This window comes from Quercus suber, unplaced genomic scaffold (assembly GCF_002906115.3).
Source record: "Quercus suber isolate HL8 unplaced genomic scaffold, Cork oak 2.0 scaffold_332, whole genome shotgun sequence".
NCBI lineage: Eukaryota > Viridiplantae > Streptophyta > Magnoliopsida > Fagales > Fagaceae > Quercus > Quercus suber.
The window spans coordinates 20,721-32,308 of record NW_027069785.1 but is presented as its reverse complement, the minus strand read 5'-3'; the positions used below and the strand labels follow the sequence as shown (position 1 = coordinate 32,308).

Sequence of the window (11,588 nt, the reverse complement as noted above, 5' to 3'; positions counted from 1 at the left end):
GAGGCCCCATCAATCTCATTGCCCCACTCTAGTGGGTGAGATGGAATGCATTAGAGAAAATGACGTAGGAGGTCTTCTTGGCCTTGGGTGCCATTGGAGGAGATGAAGAGAGTTTAGAGAGAAAATGAGAGAATGAGAGAGTTTGAGAGAATGAGAGAGTCAGAAAGTGTGAGGGAAAGAGAAGAGAACGAGGTTTTTGTAGAGAGAAGAAAAGAGGAGTTACGGAGAATGTGAAGAGATGAGGAAGATGAAGAGAATGAAGAATAAAAAGAAATAGTTGGTAACCATTGGAGATAAAAATGAAAAGGCGGGAACACACCTGATGGCTAAACTGCGTGTAGTTTAGGCCTTACCACTAAACTACGTGTAGTTAGTCATGAACAGTAAATTTTTTTTTTCTTTCCTTCTTTCAAGGGGAAAACATCCCAAGATTGCTCCATTTAGGCACAAAATCATCAAAGGACTTCCTAGTGAGTAGTAAAGAAGCAGAAGACTCTTCCCCCAATGAAGCATGTAAATCTCAAAACCATTCCCAGCAGATCACACAGAATCAAGAACACTATCCCTAGTAAGGAAGTAGAAGATTCTTTCCTAATGGACCAAGCACATCAAGCATCATCCCCCAGTAAGGAGGTAGAAGATTCTTCCTTAGTGGACCACACAGAATCAAGAACACTATCCTAAGTAAGGAAGTAGAAGATTTTTCCCTAATGGACCAAGCATATCAAGAACACAATCAAGAACACTATCCCCAGTAAGGAGGCAGAAGACTCTTCCTCAAAGGTTCAAGCATATCTAGAATATCATCCTTATGGAGGAGGTAGAAGATTCTTCCCCAATGGACCCAAGCAATCCCTAGCGATGAAGCATAAGATTCTTCCCCAAATTATCCTTGGTGGATTAAGTACACCGAAAATATCCTAGTAAGGAAGCAAAAGATTCTTCCTCTAAGTCCTCAGCATACCATGAAAGAAGCAGAAGATTCTTCCCTAGTGGATCACACATCTACACTACTCCTCAGCGAGTCCATTCCTACTACTCCTCAGTGAGTTTCTCATCCCCAAATAAAAGAGGCAGAAGATTCCTCCCCATGTACACCTACTCCTCAATGAGTTTTCACCATCCTAGTGGATCCAACAATCAAGACTACTCATGCATATATCCTCCGAGAATTGAATATGTAGGCACTGTAGAAAAAGGTAGAGATAGAGAGAGAAAAAGACCAAGGTTAATCCGAGATGAGAGCCTCACCAGAAAAGGTAAAGAAAGAAGTTAAGAAGACAAAAAGAGCAAGTCACCTAGAGAAATTTGAGGCAAGAGCCCCGGAAGAACACCACGAAGACTATATCCTTTTGTTGTTTATTGGGCTAGCTCAAAGAGCATTATTCTTGTTTGTTTTTCTTTTTCTTTTTAAGTAACTCTAGGATATTGAGTCACTCGCTGTTTGCTTGTAAGTGGCAAAATAGGTTCTGGGATAGTGAACTTGTCATTGCTCGTTTCTTGAGTAACAAAGGTGGGACTTCGGACATACAAATCCCATGTAGCTCTCGAGAGTTGTACCCCGCCCCATGTATGCATGATGCGTGTCGTGTGTGTGGGTTGGGCCCGAGCCGTACATCGAAACGAAATGTTTTGTCTCTAATTCTTTTGATTCCATTAGTGAAGCTCACGAATCAAAAGAGGGGCATCTGTAGACATTGTATTTTGTATCCTTCACGACTCGGGCCCTTATTCCCCAATGATGCTCAAACTGGAAGGCCTACCGTTAGTTCAAAGCCCAATCAGAAATCAAATTGACTTGAGGAGTGTTAAAATGGAAAATATAACCTTTTAAATAAGTAAAAATCTATTTTTAGGAAATAAAGTCACCAAAGTGGCTCTCAGCCAATGTATGTGGGCAGCAGCCTGCGTTCGTGGGCCAAAGCATGCATATGTAGGCACATTCCTGTGTATGCAGCTAGGGTTTTAGAAGCATAAAAAAGGCAAATGTTTTGCAATAATGGCTTGTGATAGATTTGACTGAGGGGAATTGTCACGACCAAAACCTGTACTTCAGAGTTTAGAGCATAGCCGACATGTTAATATCAAGTTTACCTTGATACTAACACGAACCAACCTAAACTGAAAGTGCTTATCAAGATTTTTTTCTTGTAATCCTGCTTATTTCTTGCATAAAAGCCACAATATACAAAATGCTAAAAACCTTGAAAATTCATTTTATTTGAACTTTACAAGATTGCCACTTAACTGAAACCTAAGGTATATGTGTAAATATTACATAGCTAAACGTTTAGCAAAACTCTTATTACAAACCTAACCCCAAAGACATACAACTGGGGTTCAAAACAAACTAAGATACTAAATTACATCTATGCTCAAGAATCAAGTACATCTTGATTCCCCCCATACAGCAAAAGAGATAAACTACTATACAACAAAAACTATACATTCTAACAAACGAGATTTACAAAATCCTTGCCACCTCTAATACTCTCGCTGCTTCTAGGAAGAACCTGTGCATTGAAATATAATAGGGTGAGCTACGAAGCTTATTAAGGTTTTAAGCTCCATGGGCCTTTAATAAGAATGCATGTAAATCAAATATTTTATGGATATGCCAGCTTCAATAAAATAGCCTTCATACTGCTTATATTGTTCTTAAAATAACTTACGAGCTTTTAGATGAAAATACTTCATTTACCTTTCATATAATAACAAAAAGACATAATAAGGAGCATAAACATAATTCCGTAACCTTATCTTTAAAAAGGCTATAAAATACTTTATCATAAACTTCTCTTCAGACTTATAACACATTCAACATACCTTTCTTATCATCACACCTTTCTTATAATTTCCAAATAGCTTAATAGCTCATTTATAATATATATTAGTTAATCCAATTGTAAGTCTGTCACAACTTTAGGAGGCTTCCAGCACAGAGTGCCAGGAATTCAGCATTCCCCACAATGCTAGGTAATTCTGGAATCATATCATAATACATATTTTCAACCATAGGGGTAGGTTGACATCCTCCATAAGTTGGCTACTACCAAAAAAGGTGGGTACATCAGAGCCAGTCCCATTTATAATGGCCAAACAGAATCTCCATGGAAATACCAGTACTATAACCCTTACTGGCTAAGTTCAGATCATAACAATGGAATAATTGAAAACTATATTTTTCTGATAACTTTTGCTTTTACATAAATGTTTCACCACAGTAGCATATCCACTTCATTCTTAAATATTGTGTTCGTGATATAAATAATAGTATCAATTTGCTAAAATTATTACGTATGTAAGATTGAACAACTCACAAACACATATTTTACTTAAATCATGCTTATATGTAATATCTCTAGTTAAAAGCTTTAATGCATGATACTTTTCTAAACAATCTTTATACTTATCAAAAGCACATGTCACAAATCCCTTACCTGAAAACAGAAGACACGAGAGATTGTACAAGAGGAGCTCAAGTGTCCGTGTTCTTGTTCTCGCCACCTAAATGAAAAATCAAAACTTATTACTGACCAACTCTTCCTAATATATAAACTTATATCTCAATCACAACCTAACTCTCAAACTTAAGAAAATCCTTACTACCCATCACACAAGATTCCCCAAGGCACATGATACCATCATCAAACATATTATGCACCAAAACCATAGAGAAACCAGGGCATAAAATTTATATATGATTCAAACATACCAAAGGATGAGCATTTTAATTATAGCTCAAAACATTCACCCTAACTTGAGAATTAAATCCACTAAGTCAGGTGTAGCATATGTTGTTCACTGCTCATTCCATAAGCGTATGCCCCATTTGTAAAATACAAATGTGTTGTCCACACACATCCAAATGTCATGAAATTTTACAAAACTACTCCCCTGTATGTCTATTATATACCATAAACGTTTTAGAGTCAAAACATAAAACCATAATGTATTAAAAATCATACAAGACAACATGTTCAAATTTATCCTGGTAGAAATTCATGCAACTTAGAAATTAAACTAAGGGTGTGCAAAAAATCGACAAACCGAACAAACCGACAGAATCATTGCCAAATTTTTGGTTCGGTTTTGGTTTGGTTCGGTTTCAGTTTCATTTTTTAAAAACTGAAATTTTCGGTTTCGGTTTCGGTGCTGGATTTTTTCACCCGAAACTGAACTGAACCAACCAAATATATATATATATATATATATGTGAATCTATTACATCACTGATCAGTGGCTTAGTGGTATGCTACTTTGTGGTTTGGTTAGCTGATCCCAAGTTCGAACCTTCGCATGGGGGTGTGTGTTTTTGCTATTTAATTTTTTAAAACCCTAGAGCATGTTATAAATACAGAAATACCCATCCTCTCTTTTATTCTTCCCTTTTCTTTTCTTCAATTCAGCCGCCCCCCTTCCCTAACTTTTTCTCTCATTTTTTTTTCTGTCTTTTAAAGAGTTCAGCCCTCAGCCCCTCCTCTTCTCTTACCGTTCCATGCCTCCACATGCCACCTCCACTCGTCAGCCTTCCTACACCAGCCTCCACACGCCGAGCTCCCTACGCTAGCTAATCTTTTCATTTTCACGGAGTCACGGTGACCCTCTTTCTCTCTTTAATTTCTCCATAGTTTCCTCTCTCTTTTTTATATTCTGGGTTTGTTTAATATTGAATCAATGCTATTTTTTCAATTTTTATGTGCAAATAAAGTTAGGTTTTTGAAAAAACCCATGTGCTTGGCTGTTTATTTTTTCAATTTCCCCTCTCTTTCTGGGTTTGTTTATTTATTTTTCTTTGTTTACTTTCTTAGAAAATAAATGATAAGGAACAGAGATTGATCGAAAAATCGACTGAAGCCGAAACAAATCGAAACCGATGGTTTTTCAACTATTTCGGTCGATTTCAGTTAAGACTTTTAAAAATCGAAATTTCGGTTTCGGTTGGCCGGATAAAAAAAAACCGACCAAACCGAACTTATTACAGCCCTAAATTAAACCTTTATTTTTATACTCATCCAAATGTTGTGAGACCACTTCCATAACAACCATGTATGTCTTTACTACTCCTAACATCCTAATTCACAAAATATGATTTAATATATATTTTTCTTGTTGTAAACCCCAAATCTGTCACAGTGACAGCTTTAACAGATTTTCTTACAAAATCATCAATTAATAGCAATTGGCCTCCATTTCATTTGGATATTTTTATACCTATACTATACATATTAGAATACCTTAATAAGCATCCAAGTGATCACAATATCATCAAACTTTCAAATTACTAAAACAGAATCACAAGTTTAGCTTCTAAAATAAGAACAGAGGATAAAGAACTGAAACTCAAGCAAATCATTACACCATTAACATACCCATAATAGAAAATAAACATATATACTTACACACAACTGAAGCTAAACTTTAGTAAGAGTTTGATTCTATAATTTTCGGTGAGAGAGAGAGAACTATTGGTGAGATGGTGCTGCCGTGTAAGAAGGGAAGAAGAAAGAAACAAGAACAAAGAAAGAGGAATAGAGAAAGAAGAAAAGGAGATGCTGGCCTTCAGAAGCAGAAAAAGAAAGATAAGAAGAGTGGACTTTGGGGTGGGGGGTACATGTAATGCTAGGGAAGAAAATATCCAACCCACTTTTTCAACTTTTGGCCTTATACTTTTCACCCCTTATAACTTATATTTCTAGAAAGGCCCAAAGAATAATATAACTTAGCATATATATATATATATATATCCTTACGTTAATAAAACTCATTTCTATCCATAACATTAAAAGAGCATATATGTTTTATAATATCACAATATCAAAGCTTTATGCACTTAAAGTAATTAAGATAATAACAAGCATATAACCCATAAAATTAATTATGCAATTAGGTTGGTGTGTTACAAGAATGGTCAAAATCAAGCTTGTAAAGTTTCTCATTTGAGGTATTGAGTCCAACCCTTTCTTTTTATTTCTTTCTCTTTTTTGCCTTTCTTTCTGTGTTTTAATCTTGTTCTTTGCGTCACTTATGTTTATATATGTTTGTTTAGGTTAGTTTTATAATACTCTTCATGTTTTATGCATGTAGTTTTTAGATTTCTCGTTTTAAAGTGATGCTCTGTTTTTATGTTATTAGGTTTTCTGGGTAAGGGCATGCGTACGCATAATCTTGCCTGCACACGCAAGCTTGATTATGCGTACGCAGGCTTGTTCTTGCGTGCGTGAGCCATTGCCTAGAAACCCTAATTTTCATTTCTTTGTTGCTTTTGTCTTCACATGTTTGTTCTTGCTAGCTTCTTTTCATATGTTTTACGCTCCATAAGTTTTTGTTTGCTTTGTTCACATGCTTGTTTGTCTTTAACATGCCTAGATTAGGGTTTTATGCTTGTTTCTTGCTTTGATGCCATTCAGATGCCCATTCATAATGCCATAGATGTTGAGTTGCTATAAGGCAAGTAAAGGTAAGTCATGCTTTGACACAAACATGCATCTTTTGTGATGAACATGTTTGTACGATGTTGAACATAAAGGTTTACATGATCTTATGATTGCCATGTTTGGGTGGCCATTTTGTTTGATATGTATGATAGGATTTCACATGTTAGATGTATGCTAGGTTTTTGTTTGGGTATGGGTTTGGCTTTTTATTGCTTTAGGGATAAATATGATATGTTGTTTTAGGGTGAATGATGCCATGATTGTATGTTTAGATGCATGCTAGTGTGTGTGTGAGTTTAGAATACAAGTATTGAAAATGTTTTTAATAAGGTTAAGACGTAAGACATAATGATGGGAGGCCAACCTTAGGGTTAGGCAATCTTAAGTGTTTAACATCTTCCCAAGAGCGTACCTAAACTCCGAACCCATATCTCTAGTAGTAAGATCAATGGTCCTTCCATAGGAGGACGCTATATATATGGTTTCTAGACCATTACAAAAACTAGGTGGCGACTCCAAAACTCCTTGTGCCCATAGCAGTCCCTGCCAGATTTCATATTGAAAAAAAATTTTTTACATGACACACACACACACACACACACACACACACACATATATATATATATATATGTATATACACAATGAATGCACAAATGCAAGCATGTACTTGCTCGAGCAACCGCCTATTAAAATTTAAAAAAACCACCAATTGGAAACTCCATTCACATTAAGGTAACTTCAATTGTCATGAATTGGAAAGTATGAATTTCATTATTGTACAAAATTGACTTGTACTAAATGCAATGCTAATTTGTGGAAAATATACACCTTGCATCTATTTGCCACATTTATGGCATCTGAGGGACGTGCATCCACACTCAGAATGTCATTTTCCCTAGCCTGCAGATAACAAATGCCTTGATGTAACATTAAATTGAATTGAAGATAATCAAGACATACTAATCATAAATTTCTAACCACCTTGCTAAAATATAGTCTGGCAAAGTAAAAACGACTCTTTTGGTAATTCTCACCATAGTAACTTAAAACTGAAAGGGGAAAAGAAGAAAGAGAAAACTTTATAAAAGGAATAGATTTATACCCCAGTTTTCATATAAAAAAGGACTTAATAAAACAAATGTGCAATGCTATTAAGCTAGAAATTGAGAGACATACACCTAGTTATATTCACACATTGGACCTCATGAGTTCTTTTTTGATCAGCAAACTGATTGAAGTTTGCAATATTTGTTCTATTATTGAGATCCAGTGTTACATTGTGGGAGCATATCAGCACTCCATCTTTACTGTTGAGGATGTCTGATTCTATGAAATCTATCCCCTCTTCAACAGCTCTCACCTAGTGTTGCGTTCAAGTTTTAAAGGTCTGAAGTCAATCATCAAATATACTGTTTTAGAATTTAGGAAAAGTATTTAAAAATTATAGGAGAAATTTAGGAAAAAGAATGGTAATGACATGGCTGTTGATGTAGTTCAACGGGAGTGTAGCACCATTAAATGCTATGCTTCAGCTTTTAGATATATATAGATGAGTTCATCATAAAAAGCAACAATTATAAATTGCACACATATATCCATTATAATTATTTAATTGAAGTAATGAGGAAAAAAAAAAAAAACTTTGGAGGTGTTAGAAATACTAAATGAATGTATTGTATTTCTCAAGTAATAAAACATACATGAGTGCCTTTATATAGAATGCAGAGTGTGTAGTACAAGTATGTGTGCTATACAAGTAAACAAGGTGGGCCTAAGGCCCACAACCTATTACATGTTAACAGCCCTTTTCAAACTCAAGGTGGGTGTGAGACCAACTTAAGGTTGTCAACCAAAGCATGAAGGCGTTGCTTAGGATGTGACTTGGTGAAGATATTTGCAAGTTGATCTTTAGAGGAGATCGAGAACTGCTTGAGAGTACTATGGACAAGATGATAACAGATAAAATGACAGTTGATCTCGATATGTTTAGTTTGTTCATGAAAGAAATTATTTTGAGCAATATGAATCACACTCTGGTTGTCACAATAAAGAGAAGTAGTAGAAGATGTAGACACACCTAAATCCTTAACAAGCCATCAAAGCCAAAGGAGCTCAGATGTAGTATCAGCATGGACACGATATTCTGCTTCAATACTGGAGCTGCCCATAACGGTTCGTTTCTTGCTTCGCCAAGAAATCAGAGAAAAACCAAGAAGAAAGTAATAACCAGTGGTTGAACTTCGATTAGTGGGATCTCCTACCCAATCAGCATTAGAGAATGCATGAAGAACAAGAGGAGATTAAGCAGAGTAGAAAGGGCCATGAAAGATAGTGCCCTTCAGGTATCGAAGAATGCATAGGACAACAACATAGTGAGTTAATCGTGGAGTAGACAGATACTAGCTAACCTGGTGAACAACATAGGAAATGTCTAAATGAGTGACAGTGAGATAAACTAGGCTACCAACCAATTGTCCATAAAGAGAAGGATTAGACAATGGTTCCCCCCCAGAGGGAGTCAGATTTGCATTAAGTTCAACTGGAGTGCCAACAGTCTTGCTATCAGTGAGTCTAGCTTGAGACAAAAGTTCAGTAGCATACTTAGCTTGAGTAATATAAAGTTCATCTATAGAATGAGTGATTTCAAGACCCAAGAAGTAACTGAGATGTCAAAGATCTTTCATCTCAAATTGCTGACAAAAAAAATTCTTGAGTTCTTGAATGCCACTGAGGTCATTAATAGTTATGATCATATCATCCACATATAGGAGATGCAAAATAGTGCCTTTGTTGATGCGACAAAGAAATAAGACAGAATCATAATGACTGGCAATGTAACCCAAATGAGAGATGGTAGAACTGAACTTGGCAAATCAAGCTTGTGGAACTTGTTTAAGGCCATAAAGAGCACGTCGAAGGTGACAAACCTTGTTTGGTTCAATAGAGAGACTAGAAGGAGGTTGCATATAAACTTCTTCACTTAAATTCCCATTAAGGAAGACATTTTTGACATTCATTTGAAAAAGGTTCCACTTACTAGCAGCGACAACAGCTAAAAGGGCATGAATAGATGAGATTCGAGCAACCGAAGCAAAGGTCTCTTCATAATCAATCCCATACTTCTGTGTAAAATATTTTGCAATAAGACGAGGTTTATAGCGCTCAATGGACCCATCAGAGTGAGTCTTGATCTTGTAGATCCACTTACAACCAACCACAGATTTTCCAGAGGGGAGAGTCACCAAATCCTAAGTACGGTTTTTAGATAATGCATCAAGTTCTTCTTTCATTGCAATCTACCATAAAGAGTTAGTGGAGACCTCACGATAGGTGTGAGGCTTGTGCAGTATAGCAAGGGCAGTGTAACAATGATAGTCAAGTAAATGTGCAAGAATGGATCTTACCCGAGTTAAGTGACGAGATGGAATGTCTTGTGCAAGATCCTCAGGCGGAGCAAGAGCAGGAGACCCAAGCTCAGGGATGGGTAGCTCGTCTTCAACCTGTTCATCTTCCACCTATTCATTAAAGGGTGATCCAAGAGAGGCATCAAAAATATCCGATGGTTGGACAGAGAAGTCTATTAGAAGATCAAGAGCAAATATAGGAGGAATATGTGGCTCATTTGAAACAAGATCTAAGATAGAGGAGATAGATAGGGAGGCACAGAAGTAAGAGAGCTTGAAAAAGGAGCGATGTTTCCAAAAGATAACATTGCGAGAGATACGAAGACGATGAGAGACAAGATCATAATCGATACCCCTTTTGAGTTTTGCCATAGCCAAGAAAACAACAAAGTCTAGACCGAGACTTAAGTTCGTTATGCTCATATGGTTAAAGAAGAACGAAACAGGCAGAACTGAAGGAGCGAAGGTGGTGATAGTCTGGAGGTGACCCAAAAAGGTGTTCATATGGAGTTTGATTTTGGATGATAGGACTAGGAATGCGATTAATAGTATGAATAGAATGAAGAGCAGTTTCGTCCCAAAAATGAGTAGAAACTTTGGCAAAGAGTAGGAGATCACGAACAGTGTCAAGAATATGACAAAGTTTTCATTTAACTCTACCATTTTGCTGAGAGGTACCTGGACAAGTTAGTTGATGAATAGTGTCATAGGAATGCAAAATAGCTTGAAAAGTATACTGAGTGTATTCAAGAGTATTATCAGATAGAAAAATTTTGATGCGTTCGAAAAATTGAGTTTCAACCATTTTTACAAAATTACAATATATTTGCAATAATCATAATGATGTTTCATATGAAAAATCCAGCTATAGCAAGAATAATCATCTACAAAGACAACAAAATATTGAGATCCACCAATTAGGAAATAAGCCCTTTCATTGATTTTTTACAATTGCCTAGGAAGTTGCACTATATAGTGATTTACCTCATCATTATTTTGTTCCTGATTGTGCTTCTCTTTGCATAGTTGGCCATGTTGGCAAAGCAACGTGTGGATGAGGATCCTATTTTTCGTCCTGACATGAAGCAAGTTGTGATATCTTTGTCTCAGATTCTCTTGTCCTTTGTGTAGTGGGAAGCAACTCTTGCTGGGAACAGCCAAGTATTTAGTGGCCTTGTCCAAGGAAGATAGTGCATAGTGGAGCCAGTTTCTTTTCAGCCCACTTACCACTTTTGATGTATTTTTTTTTTCTTTATTCAGCTTGTGGCCTATATATCCATATTAATTATTTGTGTACAGTAGCTTAGGTACCCCACTAACATGGTAAGATGGCAGTATGCATCATCTTTTTTTGTCTTCTGCTATAATTTTTAAATCTTTCAAATGTGGTATTCTTTTTGAAGTTAGTGTGAGAAAATTTTGATGTAAAATGTGGCTAAGGGTGTATGTTGTTTTGTAATACAAGCTATTTAAGTAGCTCATTTTCATAGCATTTTCATCTTTACATCAATCTTTATATTTTGACCTTTTCTACATAGTTGTTTTGCCACAAACTTTGAAACTCTCAAATGTAAATTGTGGTGGATGAAACACAACTTAAAACATTCTACCTCATAGATGCTGATATGAACAGTTTGAATTATCACAAAGCATGGTTACATAATATTTTGTTGTGCTTCGGTCATGGATATGGCCTATTATCTCTTTTTTGGCTTAATAAGCCATTCTATTACCACAAAAAGGAGAA

General features: G+C 36.1%; 2 long non-coding RNA genes across 2 annotated transcripts; one reads left to right on the top strand and one right to left on the bottom strand.

Annotated features, from left to right (window-relative positions):
* Positions 1-2,207: 2,207 nt before the first annotated feature.
* LOC136061599 (uncharacterized) lies at positions 2,208-5,587 on the bottom strand. The gene is made up of 3 exons (XR_010623424.1): positions 5,403-5,587; positions 3,441-3,507; positions 2,208-2,513 (listed from the first exon to the last, which is right to left on the bottom strand). It is a non-coding gene; the product is annotated as an uncharacterized LOC136061599 (long non-coding RNA).
* On the top strand, positions 4,303-11,345 carry LOC136061600 (uncharacterized). Its single transcript, XR_010623425.1, has 2 exons — positions 4,303-4,598; positions 10,868-11,345. It is a non-coding gene; the product is annotated as an uncharacterized LOC136061600 (long non-coding RNA).
* The last annotated feature ends 243 nt before the right edge of the window (positions 11,346-11,588 follow it).